This window comes from Seriola aureovittata, chromosome 24, assembly GCF_021018895.1.
Source record: "Seriola aureovittata isolate HTS-2021-v1 ecotype China chromosome 24, ASM2101889v1, whole genome shotgun sequence".
Lineage (NCBI taxonomy): Eukaryota > Metazoa > Chordata > Actinopteri > Carangiformes > Carangidae > Seriola > Seriola aureovittata.
The window spans coordinates 1,856,001-1,879,949 of NC_079387.1; the positions used below are offsets into that span (position 1 = coordinate 1,856,001).

Here is a 23,949-nt window from a genome sequence, read left to right on the forward strand (position 1 = left end):
ATATATATATATAAGCACACTGGAGGACGAGAGTAGATTTGAGGCCAGTGATACATAATGTCGCAATCACAACCGCTGGTACATGTCTATGTCTGTTACAGCTGCTGTTATACAAGATCAAAACCGAAGCCATGTGTGATGTTAGTGTCCATATAACATGAAAAAAGACTTGCGGATCTTGTATAAACTTGTAATCTCTATGATCAGTTCTTAGCCCACAGCAAGAGGCAACTTTTACATGGTTATGTCACAGAGTGAGGGTGGGTGTGTTGCTTTAATTTCAGCATAAAATGAGTAGAAGATTTATATTTTAATTTCATACATATATATTAGCCATCCAGACCAGTTGGCAATTGATTCAAATACCCGATAGACAGATAATTCTGTGCAGGATCTTTTCAGAGCACAGAACACAGCATGATCCACAAGTTGCTTTTTAAGTGGGAACACTGAGTACTAACAAAACTTATCTCGTCTCTCTCTTGTGGGTAAACAATGTAATGAGGACACTTTTTCAAAATAACGAAACAAATCTTCCGAACTATATTGCATTTTCTTGTTATTTGATATTAACATCTCACATAAACAAGCTGTAATATGTTCTGGCTTAGTAAAGGACTCGCAATACATAATCTCCCAACAGGGTTAGATATTTTTAGTAATGAGGGAGAGGTGGAGAAAGGAAGACTGTCTGTCCATTGTAGGAGAGTCTTTCCCGGTCAGAGATTTTTTTCCGTTTGTGGAAGAAAGGATAGATTTAATCGCAACTCCTGTAGCATTTCCTCTCACTGTCTCTCTGCTTTGCCCTTCCTGTCTGTTATCTTGGGTCATCACAACTGCTGTCCCTCCTTGTGTCTCCCTCGTCCAGGTGACAAGGGAGAGACACAAGGAATAGCTTTTTTTTTTTTTTACTCCTTTCTTTGTCTTTCTTTCTATTTGATCAGAGAACACCAACTTTTGTGTCAAATCTTTGCAGGAGGTGATATTTTGAGTTGAATTTGTAAAATCCTGTTTTGTGTCTCGTCATGTGAGTGGGATGTAAGTTCAAATGTTAAAAGTGCACACCATTAACCACAATTTAATATGTTTCCCAGGTTGACACCAAAGATTGGCTTCCCTTGGAGTGAGATTAGAAACATCTCTTTCAATGACAAGAAGTTACCTGTGAGTGTCAGATTCATAAGAACTATTAAGAACTATAGACTTTCTGCTTTATTTATAGAGAACATTTCCTTCTTCACATTTAAGGATATATTTTCTACCTTTCCCTTTGTAGGACTTTGTGTTTTATGCCCCACGTCTGCGCATCAACAAGCGTGTCTCGGCATTGTGTGTGGGCAACCGCGAGTTGTACATGAGGAGGAGAAAGCCCGACACCATTGAGGTGCAGCAGATGAAGGCTCAGGCCCGGGAGGAGAAGCACCACAAGCAGATGGAGAGGTACCGCAGAGGAACACTCACAACCACCTTTACATTTTAAATATATATAATTAAAAGCCTTCTGCAAAAGAAATCGTATAAGTGTTTCTAAGCAATATATTTCCTTTTCAGAATGTTTGAACTAATACGTGTGTAAAGCTAATATCTGATAACTTAGCGTATTATAGGTCAGGACAATCACTCCCCATTTCAGTGACTCAAATACAGAAATGTATACACAAAATTGATAATTGTAAATGAAACAGATTTAACAGACCAAGATTTAAGTTTATGAGGCAGCTTGTTCACTAAAAGTAGCTGCTTGTAAAGGTAAACAGACGGTAGAGCTTCTACACTAGAGGGCAGTCTTGCCTCTTTTACGCAGCTGCTCTGAGGGACGAGTGCCTGGTTATTTCATGTCGTTAAAGGTGCTGCAGCTTTATTTAAGAGTGTTGATATGTTGGGTTTCTCTGTATTTGTAATGTTCAGGGTAAAATGTTTCTAACTCATAAATGCTCAAGTAATCTGAAATATGCACTTGCAAAACTTTTCAGGGCCCAGCTGGAGAATGAGAAAAAGAAGCGAGAGCATGCAGAGAAAGAGAAGGAAAGGATAGAGCGTGAGAAAGAAGAGCTCACGGAGAGGCTAAGGCAGATTGAAGAGCAGACGATGACAGCTCAGAAAGGTGCCTGTGTTTCTTGTTATCCATCCATCTGTTCACTTACCTTTGCTGGCTCCCTCTTCCTTCTTTCTATCCGTCAAATAGCCATAACTCTTTCATTCCTCTGGTTGTGTAAACTGCTACTTTATTAGTAAAAGTAGTTTTTATTAAAGAGAAACCATATCCAATTCTATATTTAGCATAATTGTACAGTGGACCCTGTACAACTGATCAAACATAATAAACAAATCAAACCTTATGTATGCTCAGATTCACCTGCCTGAGTCAGCAGTATTTGACTTCACCCGATAATATCAGCCGATCTCATAGGTTTGAAGTTGAAATGTGTAGAAAATGAAGTTAAAGAAAAAATTGTATGTAATGTGTTTGTGTTTGTTTTTGTGCCTTTCCACAGAGCTTGAGGAACAGACTCGCCGGGCAATGGAGCTGGAGCGGGAGAGAAAGAGAGCGAGAGAGGAGGCGAATGGCCGAGGAGGCAAAGTCAGAGCTGGCCAAACAGGCTGAAGACCAGCAAAAGAACCAGGAGCAACTGGTATGTGTGCGTGTTTGATGGTGTGAGACATTCCAAGCTGTGCATATTAAATTGTTTATGTGCACACAAGCCTCTGTACTCTGCAGGATTATTCAAGGGGATTGTAAAGTATATCGTACGTGTAACAGTAGGATCTTTGTTTCATCCCAGGCTGCTGAACAAGGTACAGCACTCCTGTCTCTCCAACCCAACATAGGCAAACATTGTTTTTATTGTGTAATCTGAGCTCAAAAATGAGAGTAACATGCAAACACTTAGAACTGCATCGGTGCCTTCATCCACTCTGATAGTGACTTGAAATTATTCAGACCCTCTGCACCGTCGTCGTCTTACGCTCTCCCTCTCTGTGTCCCCCTCCTGCAGGCTCTGTCGGCCCAAGGAGGAACTGAAGACTGCAACGACGGTGGTGCCAGCGCCTCCCGGCGGCCACGCTGAGAGCGAGCGTGACGAGCAGGACGAGAACCACGCAGGAGCCAGTGCCGAGCTGTCCAACGAGGGCGTCGGCCAGCTGGACCTCCGCAGCGAAGAGGAGCGCGTCACCGAAGCCCAGAAGAACGAGAGGGTCAAGCAACAGCTGCAGGTGAGAACGAGGGGAGAAAACTTTTCGGACAGGGATGGAAAATGGTGTCCTGAGGGCCAAATTAGACTCCCGGCGAAGTCTGAAATATTCAGGGCTACATCGAAACTTTTGACATGGCGTGGGAGCTACCTTTCCCAATGTCAGATTCACTTTCTCACTTAATATCAAGTTCATGAAAATGACATGAATATACATCTAATAAATGACGCCTCCAGGTGGAGAGCGACGTTGCGTCGAAATGACGTCTAAAACTTCCCGGATGAGTAAAAACTTTCGAATAAAGTCACTTCTATTACATGAAACAACATCTTTCTGAGCCACACAAAAATTCAGTTTATTAGTTTTAAGCAAAAGACTCTCAAAAGTCTCGCAAACACAATAACAATGAGATTATATTATTTTCTAACAGCAGTTTTGTTGCACATAAGGGTAAGATAAGGCATGTCCATTCTTCTTTAAACTCCCGCTTTTAACAGGAGGAAATGTGCCGGCTTAGACCGTAGCCTGGCCTTTATAGCAGACCTACCGGTAATTAATCGATCAAACTGATGATATTGAATCGCTTCATATCTTTCCCAACTTTAAGCGTGTTACAAAGGCTGTAGAGCTAAGCCGGGCTGCTGTATAGGCCGGGACTCACACCGAAGCTATGGCAAGAAGAATTCAGACATGAACCAAACAGTTTTATAAATCAAGAATTTAAAAGAAAATTCACACACTGGCCTGTGTGTCCGCTGCACCTGTAAGCCAGCAGCACTGAAAAATAATGCTGAAGAACACTGGCCCGTGGCCAAACCTGACACATTGACACGCAGGTAGCCAGAGGCTGTAGATTAGTGGCTTTGCGTCAATCAGATGTTTATTTTTAAAATGATTAAGACGTATTTTCCCCGTTTTTCTCATCCGCTCCTGTGTTCTTTTTCGCGTTCTTTTCGTCCCACTGTTGTTTTTTCTTTCTCTTTCTATTTTTTTCTTTGCTTCTTTTTCCTCTGTCTTCTCTTTTTCTCTCCTCATCAACCTCTTATCCTTTCTTCTATTTGTTCACTCAGAGGCCAGAGATGAAACCGAGAAGACACAGAACGACGTGCTTCACGCCGAGAATGTTAAAGCGGGCCGAGACAAATACAAAACGCTGCGCCAGATCCGACGAGGCAACACGAAGCAGCGCATCGATGAATTTGAGTCCATGTGAGAACAGCGCCTCTCCCTCCTCGGCCCGCTTTGCCTCAGGGGTACGCGTTTCCGAACAGTCCCCCCAGTGAGTGCCCCTCAACAAACCCCAAGCAATCTTGAGAAATAATCTTGTCAAACTTTGCCAAAGTCCTGCCCCGCATCTCCACTCCAGTTTGAAAATCGCTACGATACAGAGCTGCTTACACGCCACTTTGAACAAGCAAATATCGTCAAACTGCAGAGGTCATCTTTAATCCACAGGGGAAAAGAGAAACTGTAAAACCAAAATGGAAGCAATTGGATTTTTTTTATTTTGAGCAAACATGGCCATAGAAAGCTACTTTTGTTGTGTTTTTTTGTTTGCTTAACGACTTATATGCAAAGCTTTAGTACGTCTTCAGTTAAAGTAACCTGTCCTCTCCTTGTTTTTAAGTTCTTTTCCTCTGCTTTTGTTTGACTCGTTTTATTGACGATGCCCTTCTTTTTAGTTGTCTGTCGAACACAATGAGGAGTTTGGGAATAAATGAGGTCAATATTTTCATTCAGTGTCAAAGCGCTGCTATGTTACATCAGGTCACAACATTTCACATGCTAAATATGTTAGAGAGCTGAGCTGAGATCATTTCACTCTATTCAGTCTATTCAAACTATTGTTTTAATTTCACATTAACAGGTTTATATTTGAATAGTTTCATTTGAGGCTAAATATCAAGAATAGCAACATTTTCTGATTTTGATGAAAATCCATCGTGTGAAGTGAATTGACCCTCGTAGGGAAAAGAGCCACCCAACCTGAACGAATGTAGCACAGGTAACAAAGGGAAAGTGTTTTACGTGCAGAGGTGATAGGACAGCATGTAATAAGCTTGTGCCACTGAAGAGTGGACAGACAGAACAGACAGATTAGTAATGTGTCCAAGCTGTTTGTCTGTTTGTCCAAATGTGTGTGTGTGTGTGTGTGTGTGTGTTTGTGAGAGAGAGAGAGAGAGAGGGTGTACATGAGTGTGTGTGGAGGTGTGGAAGCTGAGGCCTGGCACCTTTCTGGCTGGGGAGCTTATGAAAACATCAGTCCTCCACCCGGGACAAATCTCTACCTCAGTAATGTTAGCAGTGGTGACTGACAGTCAAACACTCTGGGTGTAACCCCCCCCCACCCCCACCTCTACGGGCTACGTTTGGTCAGAGCTTAGTTGCTTCGTGGCTGTATGTTGGTCAAGTGAGATCTAGTTTGGAAAGAGTTTTTTTCTTACATTTGAAGCTGGTTTTACTTGGTGGTCTCTCCCTCCTCCTGGCCTTGCTCAGATGTTTCTATTCATTCTCATTTTGTCTGAAAATAATCCCAAACAATGAGGAAGGTGAATTAAATAATGTTGCAGATATGAGAACGGAGATGTACTATAATATACGGATCTGACTGGGTCCTGTGATGCGTTTGGTTTCTTAAGAGCCATAAGTGGTAAAAGGCTGGGTCTATGGAACCAGCTGGACTCTAGACATCTTAAAAGAAGGCTCTCCTGTAAAATGATTCAAATGGCCTTCAAAGTCTGCACTGAACTTTTCTCTCCTCTTTTACAATTTCAATGAAAGGAGACAGTTTGCAGACCTGCATAGAATTCTTGAGATTTTTTTTTTTATTAACAATATGATGAAAAATGTTTATGGTATTATTTGTTACTGCTATACTTGACAGCTGGTGTAGGTTGACTTTTTTTTTTTTTTTTTTTTTTGATAGTCAGAGTTTTAAAGTCAAAGCACTTGTATGAAACAAGACACTGAAGACTGCCTTTTGTGTTTAACTTCACAGTGTCCATTGTTAGTGTTGTGTTTGCCATAGCAGGTGAAAAAAATGATCCTGTGCTTCCAGCTCATATTTTTGTATTGTGTACAAAGACCGTAAACCAGCAGCATGCATCGCTATACTGGACAGCTTAATTGGAGGGGAAAACTCACACCACACCCCCAAACCTTCCACAATCAAACTATAAGGCTTCAGTTAGACTCCGTCTTTCTTCGCAGCAGAATGTTATTAGCCTGCCTGCCTGTCCCCTCCAACGAAGCCAGCGTCTGTGATGATGTCTGCTCTGGCACCAGCTGTCATGTTTCGCTGTTTGTTTTTTTTTCTTTTTTCTGTTGTTTTTTTTTCCTCCCCTTATGTTCATGATAGTATTCTTTAAGATAGAAGGCACAGATGGATTGCGGTCCATTTCATTGGTTCACAAATAAAAGTTTTAAATTTTGACCCTGTGTCTTGACCCATTTGTTTTTTTTAATTGTGAAGTATTCAGATTTCTCCTGACATTTTGTTTGTATTAGTGGCTTGAACTATGTGTGTGTGTGTGTGTGTGTGTGTGTGTGTGTGTGTCCAATTTTATACATGTTATAGATAATGTTATTTACAGGTTATTTCCCCTTTCCATTTCAAATGTTTTTTGTTTTTTTTTTAACCGTATCTTTGAACCATCATAATTATTATTTACAGGCATGATTCACACAGACAAATGAGTAAGTATAGAAACAAGGTGATTATTTGGAATAAATATATGAACACGTTTGAATAAATCTCGATTTGGTGTGACTTGTTATTTTTGGGGGCACAAAACATCCAGTTTGTTTCATGTTAGTGTTGGAAAACTCCCGAGTTTTGATGTTTCTTTAGACAGCAAGTGATTTGCATCAAGTCAAAAAGCGCATTTGACGGCAGTACTGTGTTAAATGAAATAAAACATGGCAGTGATAGAAAATACACTGAGTGCACAATAGCTACATTCAAATGTTAATAATAGCGATGGTGATTAGAGGGGACAAAACCAAGCAAACATAGAAACTGACCATGAGGAGCTGTGCAGAGCAAAGAGCCAAGAGACGAGTCTGATTATTAAGAATGTGTATATTTATCATACTGTCTCACAATCAAGCAGTATGCATTATTTGCACTATGTTTTTATGGCATTGTAATAAGGCAAAAAAATATGATATTATAGTAAGGCATAAAATTTCATAGAATAGTAAGTAAGTAAGTAAGTAAGCCGAAGAGCAGGAGAAGCCCCACATGCTCAAGCTTGCCAGTTTTATTAAACATTTTGGAATTTTACTATATTAGATTATTACATATGAATATATTTCATTAGCTGCTGTCAAGTAAATGTCAGTAGGCAGGAAATGTATTCATTTAGTGATCCAATTTCTGTAATAAGCTAATATAGTAAGAATCTTACGTTACGAAAAGTAGTCAGCTGAGATTTCAACATACAACCAAACACCCCTCTGTTCTCTACCCCACTTAGTACAATCCGGGTTCCCCCTTGTATAAATCAAATCGGATTCAACCAACACCTGTTTGACAGTCGGACCTTACACCTCGGCTTGGACGGAGCTCGGACGGGAGCACATGCTACAAACATTTGGGTAAGTTCAATTCAATGAAATATCACGAAACAACTTTGTGTAGCTCTGCCATTAACTTCCAAATCATGTCAAAGGAAATCGTAGTAGTAGTAGTAGTAGTATTAATAATTGAAATGTAATTTCTCTGTTGACTTTCAAGCATCTGAACTGGTGATATCATTGATAGAAAATGTAGGAAAAGGCAAAGGAAAATCAAAACAAAGAGGGGAAGACGGCCTGCGGTGCTTTAGTCAGAAAGCGCTTCTCTGTTCATTCGGCAGCCTGGACAGACGACAGACTTATATAAATGACATTGACAAAACATATGATATTTTCTGACAGTTAAGAGATAAGGCTTTGCAGAAAACAGTGTGTGTGTGTCTTTGCTTGTGCAGTAGTTTGTTGCGGTGGCATGAGGAGTGTAGCGGCTATAATTCTATGAGCCGCTGAGAGTATGAGGTTGGGTCCTCAGGTTCATAGTTCTGTGACGCGCCAGGAGGGTATGAAGCAAGATACGCTGAGATCCAAAATACTTTCGTTGCATTTATTGCGTAAAAAGAGTACAGAGCTATCACAGCGTAGCGAGGATGGATGTATGAAAAAATGATAATAACAGATTAAACAGATACAAAAGTGAGATTAATGGATAAATGGATAAAGTTTAGCGTTTGCGGTCAACAAAAATGATGGCTACTACCCAACCCTGACTCTCTCATTCATCTGATCACCTGGTAAGTGCACACCTTTATACACACACCTACTCCCACCTGAACCACTCCCTCTGCCTCACTCACACACACACACCCACACACACTGTGCTCCTCCTCGGTTACCTATGTCTCCTATACACCAGCCCCTGAATTATTAAGTCTCGCATAATAATTCACATTTCAAACACAATAGGGGACATAATAAATCACATCAATTCCAAAATGCAATAAAGAATGTCTAAACTGCTCAAGTCCATGAATAAACCATTACACAGAATATTCCTTCTTCTGGTCATCTCTATGACCGATTAGTGAAAAGTCCGGCTCACATCTAATAACACAAAGTCCCTGTAGAGATCAGCAACGTCCTCATGCTGCCTCCTCCTTCTCCAGCAACAAACACACCTTGGATATGGGTCTGTCCAAGCAACTGGTTTTTGTCTTAATCCGGATTTGACGCACAAACCCCTTGCGATCTGGAAAGGTCTGCAAGACACGTCCCATAATCCAAGAATTACGAGGTGCGGTACTGTCCATAAGCAAAACTAGATCTCCTATGACAAGGTTTCTCTGCACCCCAGTCCATCTCTGTCGTTCCTGTAACAGAGGCAGGTACTCCTTTGTCCAGCGCTTCCAGAAAAGGTCAGATATGTACTGGACTTGTCTCCATCTTCTCTGTGCATACAGGTCTGCTACTTGGAACTCCCCAGGTGGTAATGAAGGCTGGTTTTTAAGCAGTAACAGATGGTTCGGTGTCAGCGCTTCCAGGTCGTTAGGATCCGTGGAAGCCTTGGTGATGGGCCTGCTGTTAATAATGGCCTCCACTTCACAGAGAACTGTGTGGAGTCCTTCCTCATCCAATCGTTGTACCTTGAGAGTGGAGTTCAAGACCTTCTTCGCCGATCTGATCAGCCTTTCCCATGCTCCTCCATGATGTGATCCAGCAGGGGGATTGAACGTCCACTTGATGCCCTTTTGAAGTAACACATCATGGATCTGTGCCTGGTTCCATTGAGCAATTGCTGTCTTTAGCTCACGCTCTGCTCCCACAAAATTTGTCCCATTATCAGAACGCAGCTCACGGACCTGTCCTCTTCTGGAGATAAAACGCCTTAGGGCATTTATAAAGGAGTCGGTGTCCAGAGCAGGTGCCACCTCAATGTGAATAGCTCTCAATACAAGACAGGTAAACAAGACACCATACCTTTTCACCATACTCCTCCTACTCCTCACTTCAATGGGTCCAAAATAGTCAACCCCCACACAGGTGAAAGGAGGTTCATCAGGCCTGAGTCGTTCTGTGGGCAAATCTGCCATCTGCTGGTAAACTGGAGTGGCATTAAGTCTTCTGCAGATGGTGCACTTGGACAGAACCCTCCTAATGGCAGTGCTTGCTCCTGTCATCCAGTATTTCTCCCTGAGCTTGGACAACATATGGTTACGACCACTGTGTCCTACCTCTTGATGTATATTTCTCAGCAGCAGGGTAGAAATATGAAGATCTTTTGACAGAATGACAGGATGCTTAGACTCCAAAGGCAGTGCTGCTTTACTGAGCCGTCCTCCCACACGCAGGACTCCATCCTCCAGCTTTGGACACAACTTATACAGGTGACTACCTTTCTTGACATTTTGCCCCTTTTCCAGACACGAAAGCTCCTCCAAAAACTTTCTCCTCTGGCAAAACTGGATTATGGTCAGCTCAGCCTTGTCCATGTCCTCCACGGTAAGAGCTCTCAGGACAGCTGCGCCTTTAAACATGCACCGTTCCTGATTCTCACTTCTTTGTTGCTTCCTGCTCTGTTCACTCTGATTGGGTGTTAGCTCCTTTTTCTTCCTGATACAGGATAACAACCATTCCTTGTATTTCAGCCACCATGCCACAGCTTTCTTTAGTCTGACCCATGAAGAATAATGATGGATCAGGTGAGTAGTGGGATCCTCTCCAGCTTGTACAGCATTGACGACAACAACACATTTCTTCACCTCTGGATCATCGTTGGAGAGATGGCTCACAGGCTCAGGATTCACAGGCCATTCTGATACAGGTTGGCAAAGAAACTGAGGTCCCATTAACCAGAGTCTGTCCTTCAGAAACGCCTCCACTCTGACCCCTCTAGATGCTGCGTCTGCTGGATTTGAAGATGTATCCACGTACCTCCACTGAGCAGGGTGAGATGATTTCAGTATCTCTGAAACACGATTGGCAACAAACACCTTGAATCTGGAGCTTTCATTGTTGATATATTTCAACACAGACACACTATCAGTCCAAAACACAGATTCCTGAAGACTCATGTGTAGCTCTTTCTTCCACAGGCAATCCATGCGGCTGGCCATTGTTGCAGCAATCAGTTCCATTCTTGGAATTGTAACTGTCTTCAGTGGGGCCACACGAGCCTTTCCCATGATAAAAGCACTGTGCATTTGAAGGTGCTCATCCTGCAACAACAGGTAAGTGACTGTACCATAGCCTTCCTCACAAGCATCGCAGAAATGGTGTAGTTGTGCACTAACAACGTCTCCAAACTCCAGAGGTTTTAAACATCTGGGCAGCTCAAAGTTGTCCAGTAAGTGGAGCCCTTGCATCCACTTCAGCCACTCTTTAGAGACATTCTCTGGTATGGGGTCATCCCAACCAACTCCTCTTCTGCACAAATCCCTCAACATCCTTTTTGCTGTGAGAACAAGGGGACTTAACATGCCCAGAGGGTCATAAATAGAACTCACTGTCGACAGGATGCCTCTGCGGTTGAGTGGTCTGTCCTTACACACCAACTTGAATTTAAAGGTGTCTGATGTGATACACCACTCTACACCCAGCACTCTTTCAATGGACGCAAACTCCCAATCCAAGTCCAACTGCCTCACGCCTTTAGCTCTGCGGGACTCTGGGATGGCCTTAAGAACTTCAGGTCTATTACTGTGCCACTTGGTCAAACAGAATCCTCCTTTAGTGCACAGAGATATGAGGTCATGACAGAGGGTCAGCGCTTCCTCCTCTGTTGCAACCGACACCAAACAGTCATCCACATAAAAACAGTGGTGCAGCTTATCCAACGTCTCCTCCTTATGTTCATGTCCAAAATCCTCTGCACATTTCCGGAGGGCAAAGTTGGCGCAGCTAGGGGATGATGTTGCTCCAAAAAGGTGTACCTTCATCCTGTACTCACATGGTGCTTGGCTCAGGTCTCCTTGTGGCCACCAGAGGAATCGTAGCAGGTCGGCATCATCTGGGGGCACTTGCACTTGGTGAAACATAGCTTCTATATCAGCCATGATGACCACAGGTTCCCTCCTGAACCTGGTCACAACTCCAATCAGTGAGCTTGTTAGATCGGGCCCTTGCAACAGCTCTTCATTCAGGGATTGTCCTTTGTAACTGGCACCACAATCAAACACAACTCTGAGTTTTCCCTTTGTTGGGTGGTGGACACCATGGTGTGGTATATACCAGACCCTGCCATCTCTTCTTTCCAGCTCTGCATCAGGAACCTTTTCAGCATAGCCTTTACTTAGTAGATCATTGATGAAGGTGTTATACTCCCTGTGAAACACTGGATCCCTCTGGAGCCTCCTCTTCAGATGGTTTTGACGCTGTTCCACTACTTTCCTGTTATTTGGCATGCTGACATTTGAATTTTTCAAAGGTAGGGCCACCTGATAGTGCCCATCAACATGCTTGGCTGACTTTGTGACCATGTCCATGAACCTCAGGTCTTCTCTGGACGGACCCACTTGTTCCTCCACAGGAGACTCTGGAAAATCCATCTTGAATTGCTGTTGCCACAGTTCATCCAAATTTACAATGGACACACGATTCACAGTTACTGGCTGCTCACAGTAATCGGCCTCTCCACTGTTTCCTGTCAGTGGTCCGTTAACTGTCCAACCCAGCACCGTCCTTATGGCGTAGGGTCCATTATTCTCGCTACGGATGACTTCCAGCGGTTCCATGGCTTTTGGGACATTTGTTCCTATTAATAGCTCAATTCCAGCCTCAATCTGTGGTAAGGAGATATGTCTTAAGTATGGCCACCTTGTCAGATCCTTATTTGCAGGTATATTTGATTTGTGGACTGGCATTGACAACTGAGTGTAAGCCTTTGGCAACTCTATGAAGCTATCATCTTCTAGTGCTGCCACCTCCAGCTCTGGCACAATGTAGCTGCTGACCACCTTCTCCTGCCCCATGGTCCTGAGAAGAATGTTGGCTCTCTTCCCAGACAAATTGAGTTTCTGCATCAGACTCTCAGTACAAAACACTGCAGTACTTCCCTGGTCCAGAAAAGCATATGTTAGAATAATTCTATTGCCCTTCTTCGTCTTAACTTGAATTGGCACAATAGGAAGCTTACAATTCATCTCACCAGCCCCTGTAAGCCCACTGGAAACCAAGGTGCCGTCCACCGTAACTTGGACACCTCTCTCAGCAGGTTCTACAGTTGCAAAACTGTCCTTATGGAGCACAGTTGGGTGTTTTTGGCCACACTTTGAGCAGGAAACTTTCCTTTGGCAATTTTTGCTGACGTGCCCCACACACAGGCAGCGAAAACAAGCACCGTTTTCCTTCAGGAAGTCAATTTTCTCCTTGTGTGCCATTTTTTCCAGCCGTGCACACACATCCAATGTGTGTCCTCCAGTGCAGCAGAGACAGATCTTTTTGGCTGGTGATTTTATATCCGTAGCGTTGCTCACATGTTGGGCTGTTCTCTCCACACGATTTACTGTGGTTGCGAAGCTGGTTCCTCTGATGCTGGAGCGAGGGTGAGGTGTGTGTTTCATTTGTTTGGTTGGTATAGCAGAGTCCTGAATGTTTCCAAACACAGGGTCAGTCACAATTCTTACTTGTTTTTCAACAAAGTTGGCAATGTCCATAAACCTTGCTCTTCTGTCAAACCTTTCCTGCAGGTCACATACGTGGCACCTCCAGCGGTCTCTGAGTTTGTATGGCAGTTTTTTGATTATTTCCAACATATTTGTCGGTGTGTCTAGATCATTTAAATACTGCACATCCTCCATAGCGTTGCAGCATCCACGCAGAAAGAGGCCATACTCCTGGAGGGCGTTCACATCATCTGTTTTAATAATGGGCCATAACAAAGCTCTCTCCATGTATGCTGCTGCCACCCTTTGCTCATTGCCATAGTGCTCTTTCAATAGAGCCTTCGCCTTCACATATCCTCTGTCTGAATCAATGTACTGACAGCTCCTCACCAGCTCTCTTGCACGTCCTTTGGTGTACTGTTCAAGGAAGTATAGTCTGTCACAGTTGCTGTTGGTGTTTCGCTCAACTCCATTTTCAAAAGCTTTGATAAAAGAATGGTATTTAAGTGGATTACCATCAAACATGGGAATTTCTCTTTTAGGGAGTGCTGAGAGGCATTGTTGTTGCAATAAGAGTGTTGTAATTTCGTTTTGTTTCCTCATTATGTCCAGCACACTGTCATTTTGTGATGTGCCAGTTTGTGTAACATTGGTCACAGGATTTTCAGGAGCCATTAGGTAACGTTGGAGCGTGTAAGAAGGACCTGGGGGATGTTTTATGTCAGATGAGTGAGCGACTTTAGACTTCACAGCTGTCTGTATAGTTTCAACTGCATTAGGCTTTACTTTATCAGGCAATGATGGGAAAAATTCAGTGGCATTGACATTAAGTTGTTTTCTTGAGTGTGATTTTTCATAATATGAATTCATCCCATCTGTAACCTTTGACCTTGATTTACTGATAATACTTCTTTGTGATTTTATAACACTTAATTTTGCCATTTCCTCTGTAATTTCATTCTCTAGTACAAGCTGTTCTCTTCTCTTGCGTAGCTGTAATTCTTCTTCATCCAATGCGTGTTTCTCAATTAATGCCTTTCGTTTTGCTGTCAAAATTGCAAGATTTGTTTCTGTTTTTAAGCGAGCAGATGAGCTTGAAGATGAGGAATAGTGTGAGCGTGATCTCTTTGTTACATTTGAGATGCTGTCACAGGGCAAAAGTTCATCCTGAGGGTCTTGCACAGTAGACACAGGCACTGGAGGGTCAGCTGCAGGGACTTGCACTACCTGGTTCATTTCCTTTGATGGTTGCTCAGAAGTATTTGTCTGAAGTTGTAACTTATCTGAGTTTTCATGCAAATTTTCCTGTTTCCATTTTTCCACTTGTTCCTTGAATGCATCACTGTATTCCATAATGCTGCAAAACCAGTCACTGTGTTTTTTATGTTCATCATCAGGTAGTAGTGGCAGTAATTCATTATGCAGGTCAGTGGCCTTTTTACACAGTGCATTCATGTTGTTCAGATGTGAGAGAATTTCAGTCACGTCTTCTTTTGATTTCATGTGCGCCTTTATTTGCGGAATAAGCGCTTTGATTTTATTAACGGCACTTTTGCGCTCATGCTGCAGCCGGTCGATTTTATTTTCCAAAGCTTTAGGCGTCATTTTAATGTCTCTTTTTTCCTTTTCCATGTTCGAACATTCAGCAGCAGCGTTTATTTGACTCATTTCCATTAAATTGTATTTTGAATTAAACAAGACAGTCACAATTCATCAAAAGCGCATCCAGATTCCGTCCGTAGACATTGCCTTTAAGTTCATTGACAGAACATCCACTTAATACATTGTCCTCATTTGATTCAATGCATTCCAATTGTAGCAGATTCCTCAATCCACGAACATACAGGTTCAAACATACCTGTTCCTAGGTGTATAGATGACGTAGCGTGGCACTTAGCTGTGGCTCCTTTGTTCTCGGCTAGTCGTTGTGCGCACGACTTGGTTCTTTGATGCATCTGGATGTTTTTCATTAAACGCCTTTTTTGTTGACAAAATGTAGCGGCTATAATTCTATGAGCCGCTGAGAGTATGAGGTTGGGTCCTCAGGTTCATAGTTCTGTGACGCGCCAGGAGGGTATGAAGCAAGATACGCTGAGATCCAAAATACTTTCGTTGCATTTATTGCGTAAAAAGAGTACAGAGCTATCACAGCGTAGCGAGGATGGATGTATGAAAAAATGATAATAACAGATTAAACAGATACAAAAGTGAGATTAATGGATAAATGGATAAAGTTTAGCGTTTGCGGTCAACAAAAATGATGGCTACTACCCAACCCTGACTCTCTCATTCATCTGATCACCTGGTAAGTGCACACCTTTATACACACACCTACTCCCACCTGAACCACTCCCTCTGCCTCACACACACACACCCACACACACTGTGCTCCTCCTCGGTTACCTATGTCTCCTATAAGGAGGATGACATGGTCTTTGCTTCATTTATCCATTACCGCTTCTTCTTTCTTCATTTTATTCATGTATCTTAACATTCCAAATCTTCACTTATTCCTCTCTGGGCTGCAGCCTTTTCCGTATCTCGTTATCTTATCACCACCAATGACTTCGATCACTTCCGGGAACTCAGTCAGTTTTTGGAGTTTGCATGTTCTCCCCGTGCCAGTGTGGGTTCTCTCCGGGTACTCCGGCTTCCTCCCACAGTCCAAAGACATGCAAACGGGGACTAGGCTAATCGGATACTCTAATTCGACCATAGGTGTGGCTGTGAGTGCGAACGGTTGTCTGTCTCTATGCGTTTGCTCTGCGATGGACCGGCGACCTGTCCAGGGCGTACCCCGCCTCTCGCCCGCAAGGATAAGCGGTAGAAAATGAAAAAAAACGAACATATAATCACTGCAGCTCAAACATTTTCTACCACGTCAAAACACTTACATTTGGTTTATTTCTTCTTACAGGCGTTTCTTCAACTGCGTGAGGACCGTGACCGTCTGCAGAGCGGTGAGAGGGTTTCTTTTATCTTCACATGATTTATTCTTACACAAAATGCTCACTTTTTAATCCTTTGGCTTTCACTCTTATACCAGGAGAGAGAGAGAGAGAGAGAGAGAGAGAGAGAGAGAGAGAAACCCTCTAACCCCTTAGGCCGCTCAGTTAGAGATAAAGATGACATCTCTCTTTCTCTCTCTCTCTCTCTCTCTCTCTCTCAGAGCTTTTTCAGGTTGTCCTCTGTGTGTTGGTCCCAGAAAAGAGGTAAGATCAAACCATATTTGAACTCTCAATCTCTCAGTCTGTAGAGTAGCCCTCTAACCCCTTAAGCTACTCAGTTAGAGATAAAGAGTCTGTCCTCTGTGTGACGGTCCCAAAAAGTGAGATAAAGGTGCTCTTTATGTTATGTGTAGTAAATCAAATGTTCTGACTGGAGCCACAAACCAACAGGAATCAGGATTATTAAGGATACAATTGCTTTATTTATCTCTCATTGTTAAATGGTGATAAGGGGATTGCCATGGTTCTAAAACAAAAAGAAGAGCAAATGACAATATTTTGCTGACCAATCATAAATCCACGTTTAGATGATATTAAATGTGTCTGGATAAAAAGGAAACAAGAATATCACAATAATGGTTAATCAAACTCATAATCCTTACTATTATTTAACAAATAAGATCAAACGTAACAAATTATCCATAACCTTAATTTCAGACACACCATAATTCAAAGGAATATAAAACAACTACTTACATTGAAGGTCAAGTCAAAAGACACACGGCAAACGCCTGACAAACAAAGGTGTTTGGGAACAAAGAGGAGGAGGAGGTGATCCTCAGGCCTCTATTTATAAAGTTGGAGGTACCACCGTCCTGAGCCACCACTGGGTGCCTCCTCCTAGTGGAGAGGAGGAAACAAACTGGCACTTTCTAACAGCCGCCCCCGTATTTGAGCAGCGAATACGTTTCATTTAGCTTCGTCATCATCAATTTCAGGCAGTGGAATTAATCTGGAAACAGGGCGCAAGTATTCTCGGCCTTGGATAACGACCTTAGCGCTGCGAACTCGCCCATCCTTTCCAGGGCAGGTTTCAGTTATCCTCCCAATAGGCCACGATGCTCGAGGATACTGGGGGTCAACTATCAATACTACCTGACCCGAATCCAAGTTGTCCTTGTCAGTCTCCCATTCCTGCCTGGTTTGAAGATTTGGAAGATAATAGCGAATGAAAGCTGTCCAGAAACGATCAGCCAAGATCTGACTGTGACGCCATCTTCGCCTGCGAAGGAGTTCACTTTCACAGTAGATTGCCTGAGGAAGAGAGGAGTCGGGCCGCCCCATCAGCAACATATTTGGTGTTACTGGGTCTGGATCAGCAAGGTCAGAGGAGATGTATCCGAGAGGTTTAGAATTCAGAATGCCCTCAACCTCAATCAGGACTGTGTGTAGGACTGTTTCTGTTGTTGGTCGCTTTCCTAGTGCAGCATGAAGGGCCATTTTTATTGACTTTATCTCTCGTTCCCAGCTTCCACCGAAATGTGGGGCAGATGGAGGATTGAATTGGAAGTTCACCTGTGTATGAGCCAGTCGGTGTTGCAAGCCTGGTGCCGTGGCCAGGAATGCATTTTCCAACTCTGCCTGTCCTGCTCTGAAGTTAGTCCAAAACTAGGTTTCCCTCTACGAGAGACAAATCTTCTAAATGCCATTAAAAATGTATCTGCATCCATACTGTCGAGCAACTCAAGATGTATGCATCGTGTTGTTAAGCATTTGAAGAGTACGCCCCGTCTCTTCTCTGTACGGCGGCCGACTTTTACTGTGAAAGGCCCGAAACAGTCTATGCCTGTGGACCAAAAGGGGGGCTTGAATAGTCTGAGACGGGCCGGAGGAAGGTCTGCCATTTTGGGAATGACTGGATTGGCTCTCCATTTCTGACGGTCTCGACACTGGCGTTGATGCCGACGAATAGCTTGGCGACCGCGCAGGATCCGGTACTTGCGTCTCATTTCCGCCAAGACGCGCTCAGGGCCTGGGTGAAGCAGTTTCACATCATAAGGCTTTATAATGAGTGTGGTTATTTGATGTTTCGGATCCAATATAATAGGACGGATGTTGTCATAGTCAAGGGTCTCCACTCTTCCAAGTCGACCTCCCACTCTGATAAGGCCAAGATCAGGGTCGTATTCTGGAGACGGGGGAAGTAGTTTGCTACTCTTTGGTATGGATTTGCCAGTTTTAAGAGCATTAAACTCCTCAGGGAAGCAGTCTATTTGGGCCCTTTGCAGAAGACGCCTCTCTGAGTTTATATAGCTTTGAGCTATGTTTGAGTTATGATTTGCATCTGCCGCCCCATAAAAAAAACATACTCTTTTCCTTTACTAGTTCATCCCAACTGTTGTACTTACTCAGGTCATCAGGAAAGTCATTTGACATGACTGTGCCACAGAACATGGCTTTCCTGAGTTCTTCAACAGGCTCCGATTCAGCTGCCACACATGGATTGGCTGGCCAACAGTTGGTATCGGGTAAAAGGAATGGGGGGGAGAGGGTTTTGCCCCGTGTTAGGTCATCAGCTGGATTATTCTTCGAGTCAACATATCTCCAGCTCTTTGTGTCAGTCAGAGTCTGAATGTCCGCTATTCTTGTCCCAACAAACACCTTGTAGCGACAGGAAAGTCACCGATTGTAGAGGAATAGTGAGTTCAGATCTGAGAAGGTTAGCCAGCTGGGCACCAGAGAGGGCTGCACATAATTCCAGGCGAGGGATAGATAGCTGTCGTTTAGGGGCTATACGAGACCTGGCCATGATGAAGCTGACACGGGCGTGTTCGTGTTCGTCTTTAGTCTGCACAGCCTAATCCGGCGGGGGAGAGTTTAGCTCAAAAAGGCTTCTCTCCTTGACTCTGCCTCCTTCAAAATGGCCGCCACTTTCTCCAACTGTTCAGGGGAGTTTGTTTGCTGAATCTGCTAGTGCGTTTTGTCAGAGTTGATGATGGTGTCGTTTGTGGTAGCGTAGGCAAGATAAAGAAAATAGCGGCGGCGTGAGGAGCAGTGACGGCTGGCATTAGGGGAGTGACTCTGGGACGCCAGTGATCACCGTCTAGCCTCCTGGAGGTGTCGCGGGACCAACTAGACGAAACACTGGCGAAAGGAGGTTCCCACCCGATGACCCCAAAGACATGTCGGTTATCACTGCTCATTAGTCTGTACGGCTAAATTAATAGTTATCACCGGACATGTTAAGCTTAGGGAGCTATTCACCGGGTCCATTTTCTGTAGCACAAGCTTTGTGTTTATCTTAAATAAACTGAAGGTAGGCAACAGCACCATACACACGTTCAGAGGCATCACAAAATACCTGCATATGGGATTCTGAAGTAGCTGCGTTGGTACAAGGGGGCAGATAACAGCGAGGAAAGTGAATGTCAGGGAGATTTTTCAGTTCCTTCTCCCATGCTTGCCATTTCTCCAACAAGCTATCCGTTCTGATGAGGTTATCCCATCCTCTCTCCTGCTTCCATAGATCTTGTACCGGGATCTTTGCACGGGTTGCGAAAGGGGTTAGATAGCCCAGAGGATCATATTGGCTTGCCAGCACTTTATATATATTCCTCATCGTAGGCTGATGGTAAGGGATGGATCTATTCTTGTAACCCAGCACGTCTGTAAAGCAGTTCCATTGGAGGCCAAGTGTCAGCTCTTTGGGGTCTCCATTGTCTGATAGCCACAATTCACTAGTTTTTGATTTTGCATCGAGGGGAAGATGGTGTATTACAGCTGGATCGTTACTAGCCCATTGCCTGATGTCAAACCCGCCATCAGCAAGCAAAGGTCTCATTTTGTCAATGAGGGATTTGGCTTCATGAGGGGAAGGGAAACTTTGGAGGCAGTTATCGACGTAAAAACAATGTCGGACAGATTGATGGACCTCCTCATTTCCATCACAGTGATCTTGAACATGTCTGTGCAGTGCATAGGTGGCACAGCACAGATGGATTTGGAACAGGTCGTTCCAAATGGCAAAACTTGCCATTCGTAAACGTTGGGCTCCTGGTCTTGCTGCATACTTCTCCATATGAAACGCAGTAGGGGTTTGTCCTCATTTAACAGGCGTACCCGATGGAACGTGCCTTTGATGTCTCCACAGATGGCAATGGCATGTTGGCGGAATCTGAGTAGGACTCCAAGGAGAGAGGGACCCAGTATCGGGCCAGGTAGTAGACAGTTGTTCAGGCTTTGTCCCGTGTATTCAAAGGAGCAGTCAAATACAATTCTGTGTTTGTTATTATGTTCAACAATGTGATGTGGGAAATACCAAGTCTCCTGTGGTTGATCTACGTGTTCACTGGGAATCCTTTGAACATATCCAGAATGGACAAGATTACGCAGCTCCTCTTCGTATTTATCAGAAAGTTTGGGATCTGTAGTACAGAGACGAGGCGAGACAGCTTCCTTTGGAGCTTTAAGGACAGGGATGTCGGAAGCTCTTAACAGTGGAGTGGCATAGCGCATTACACCATCTATCTCTACTCTAACTGTCTTTTCATTCACATATGGCAAAGCGTCAATCTGCCAGAGTCTTTCCACGTTCCTTAGCAATTCACTTTTGTAACAAGTAAGAGTGAAGGAGACAGTGTGTTGGGTTTGAACTAAGCTGGCTGGCCCTCGGAGAGCCCATCCCAGCCTGGTATGTACTGCCAATGGGCCACCAGAGGGACCCGTGACGATGGGCTCTGTGGCTGTGATAAGATGGGCATAGCTCTTGGAGTTGCTTCACAGGGTATGTGTGCTCTGACAGTCCAAGATTCTCTGCAGTGAATGCTCCACGGATAACATACCTCTCAGTTGGCTGGTTGGTTGATAGGGGAGATTTCAAAAGATATAGATGCCCCATTCAATTGTACCACATCCTGTCTCACTGTGCGCAGTGCAATAGTTTCCGGCTGAGTTGTGAGGCCTAAACTCTGGACAGCTTGGGGGAGCAGAATAGATCTATCAGCACCATCATCAAGGACTGCATGAGTTGCGAGGGTCCTTTCTCCACTGTGGAGATACACACTGACAACTTTCAGCATGACTTTATGGGAGCGGTTAGGTTTATCCATGTAAAGGAGGTCACTATGGATGGTTTCTTTGTGCTTACATCATGGAGAACGGTCAGGTGGATCTCCTCACAGATGTTACATGGCCGCTTTAAGGTGCAGTTGTCCATCTTATGCATTCTCCCACATTTAGAGCATCTGTCCTTCTCTTTGATCCATTTCATAATGTCAGTTTTGGAGAGTTTTCTGAACTCTGTACATGAACCAAGGAAACGATCTCTGACATTACAGTGGGGACAGTAGGGCTTATTTACATTTACCTCATCTTTGCCGTAGGTTCTCGATGTGCTATCTATCTCGGATGTTGACAAATAGACAGAGGAGCCTGATCTTGAAGGCCGACGTTCCCTTCCCATCCGTGGTCTTTCCGGTTCGTGTAGCTCAACAGCTCTCTCTGATATGCGTTTGGCTCTTGACTTTGACTGGTCAAGGAGGGAATAAGTTTGGTTTGCCTGTCCAGTCAGAATGCCACGATTAATACAGTGCTCCACAAATCCATCTCTGTACTGCACAGGGAGTTTACTTAGGAGTCTATCAACATGAGAGGCACATCTTACTTCAGACCCACTAGGGCCCTCTAGTGGGTCCAGAGCATGGACAGAAAGGGAAAAATCATCAAGGGCCTCTACATCACCTATTTCGCTCTGAACTAGCAGTCTTGGCTGACCATATTTCTCTCGAAGTGTTAGGAGAGCGGTGGAATACGGTCTTGCATCATGCATGCTGGATCTGGCTAATTTGTTAGCTCCTGGGTGCTGAAGATGTTGCAAGAGGATCTGATATTTATACTGTTCAGTAAGATGGGGATGATTATCTGCAGAGAGATTTTGTCTAATAAAACTGGAAACAAGCCGGGCCGACTCAAGCTCTTGTCCCTTAATACGAATGCGTCGGTTCATGCCAGCCTGTCGGACGATTCTCTCTCTCTCTCTCTCTCTCTCTCTCCTTATGTGCATCTTCTTGCTCATGCTGAGCAGCTCTGGCTTTTTTTATCAATTTCTTTACATTGTTCATCAAGCTCCTTGTCCTCCTGTCTTTGTCTTTTAAGCTCCTCCAGCTCATCTCTCCTTTTCTTTTCCTCGAGAATACAAGTTTGAAGTTCGCTCAGATTAGAAACATTACTGCATGTAGAATACACACTAAATTGAGCGCTTACAGGGAGACTAGAGGCTGACTTGGTGCCAAGAGTCTTCCTGTAGTGAGAACCACGTGAGCTATGGGGCTCATCATTAAGCGTATTGCCATCAGTCTGTGAATCAGCCATCATGGGTCACTGTGCGGAGTGTGGCTCAGTCTCCGGCTCGAAGGACCATTTTGTAGTAAATCCACAAACCAACAGGAATCAGGATTATTAAGGATACAATTGCTTTATTTATCTCTCATTGTTAAATGGTGATAAGGGGATTGCCGTGGTTCTAAAACAAAAAGAAGAGCAAATGACAATATTTTGCTTACCAATCATAAATCCACTTTTAGATGATATTAAATGTGTCTGGATAAAAAGGAAACAAGAATATCACAATAATGGTTAATCAAACTCATAATCCTTACTATTATTTAACAAATTATGCATAACCTTAATTTCAGACACAAAGGAATATAAAACAACTACTTACATTGAAGGTCAAGTCAAAAGACACACGGCAAACACCTGCAAACGCCTGACAAACAAAGGTGTTTGGGAAAGAAGAGGAGGAAGTGATCCTCAGGCCTCTATTTATAAAGTTGGAGGTACCACCGTCCTGAGCCACCACTGGGTGCCTCCTCCTAGTGGAGAGGAGGAAACAAACTGGCACTTTTTAACATTATGTCATCCAAAAAGTTATAGGAGAAGCAGCAGAGAGAACAGGTGGACAGGAACGTTAAAGAAGCCAAAGAGAAACCGGAGGCTGAGCCGGAGTCGGCCAAACACGAACATCGGCTCATGTTAATGAGACATGGTAGGGACGGGTTATTGGCGTCCTCCCGTGAGTTGTGGTTCGCCTTTTGTATGAGAAAAGATTGTATACGGGCTTCTGTTGTGACATTAGTGCGCTTGGTATCTTGCACTGGCACAAACTTTGCTTCTCCATAGAGATTCTGAAGTGATTGTGCTGCAGCTCACTACAGCGTAGATATTGATTTAAACTATACGTCAGCCTTTATCCTCATCAAATCAGGATGGAAACAGGACGCAGATCGTGATTAAGATCGTCCACCCCTCATCAATATTCATATATACTTTCTTCCTTTCCTTTCTTTCTGCCAGTCCTCCTCACTCACGTTGTCCTTTCCAGATCTAACGAGACGTCGGGAGGAGCCGAGGAGACCGGAGGAGCTCCGTAACCGGATAGAGATGAGGTGCGTTTTCTTTCTTTGAACAAACCATTAGGACACAATGACACAGTCCAACTTGTACTACTTTTGTATTGTTAGGCACAAACAAATTATTTTTTAAGCTTTAAGTAGTTGTGTCATGAAGTTGTTGCATTAGAGATGCACACATATATTCTTATTTGACTAATTTCTTTGTTTTGGTTTTTCTCTCCGTCTGCAGGCATGAGGAGGAGAGGAGGAGGAGGAGATGATGAGGCACAGAGAACAGGAGGA

General features: G+C 43.7%; 1 long non-coding RNA gene and 1 pseudogene across 1 annotated transcript; both read left to right on the forward strand.

Moving 5' to 3' along the window:
- The first annotated feature begins 936 nt into the window (after window positions 1-936).
- LOC130165639 (radixin-like) lies at window positions 937-3,716 on the forward strand (annotated as a pseudogene).
- Window positions 3,717-3,836: 120 nt separating this feature from the next.
- Window positions 3,837-6,625, forward strand: LOC130165244 (uncharacterized). Its single transcript, XR_008826757.1, has 2 exons — window positions 3,837-4,028; window positions 4,263-6,625. It is a non-coding gene; the product is annotated as an uncharacterized LOC130165244 (long non-coding RNA).
- Window positions 6,626-23,949: the final 17,324 nt, after the last annotated feature.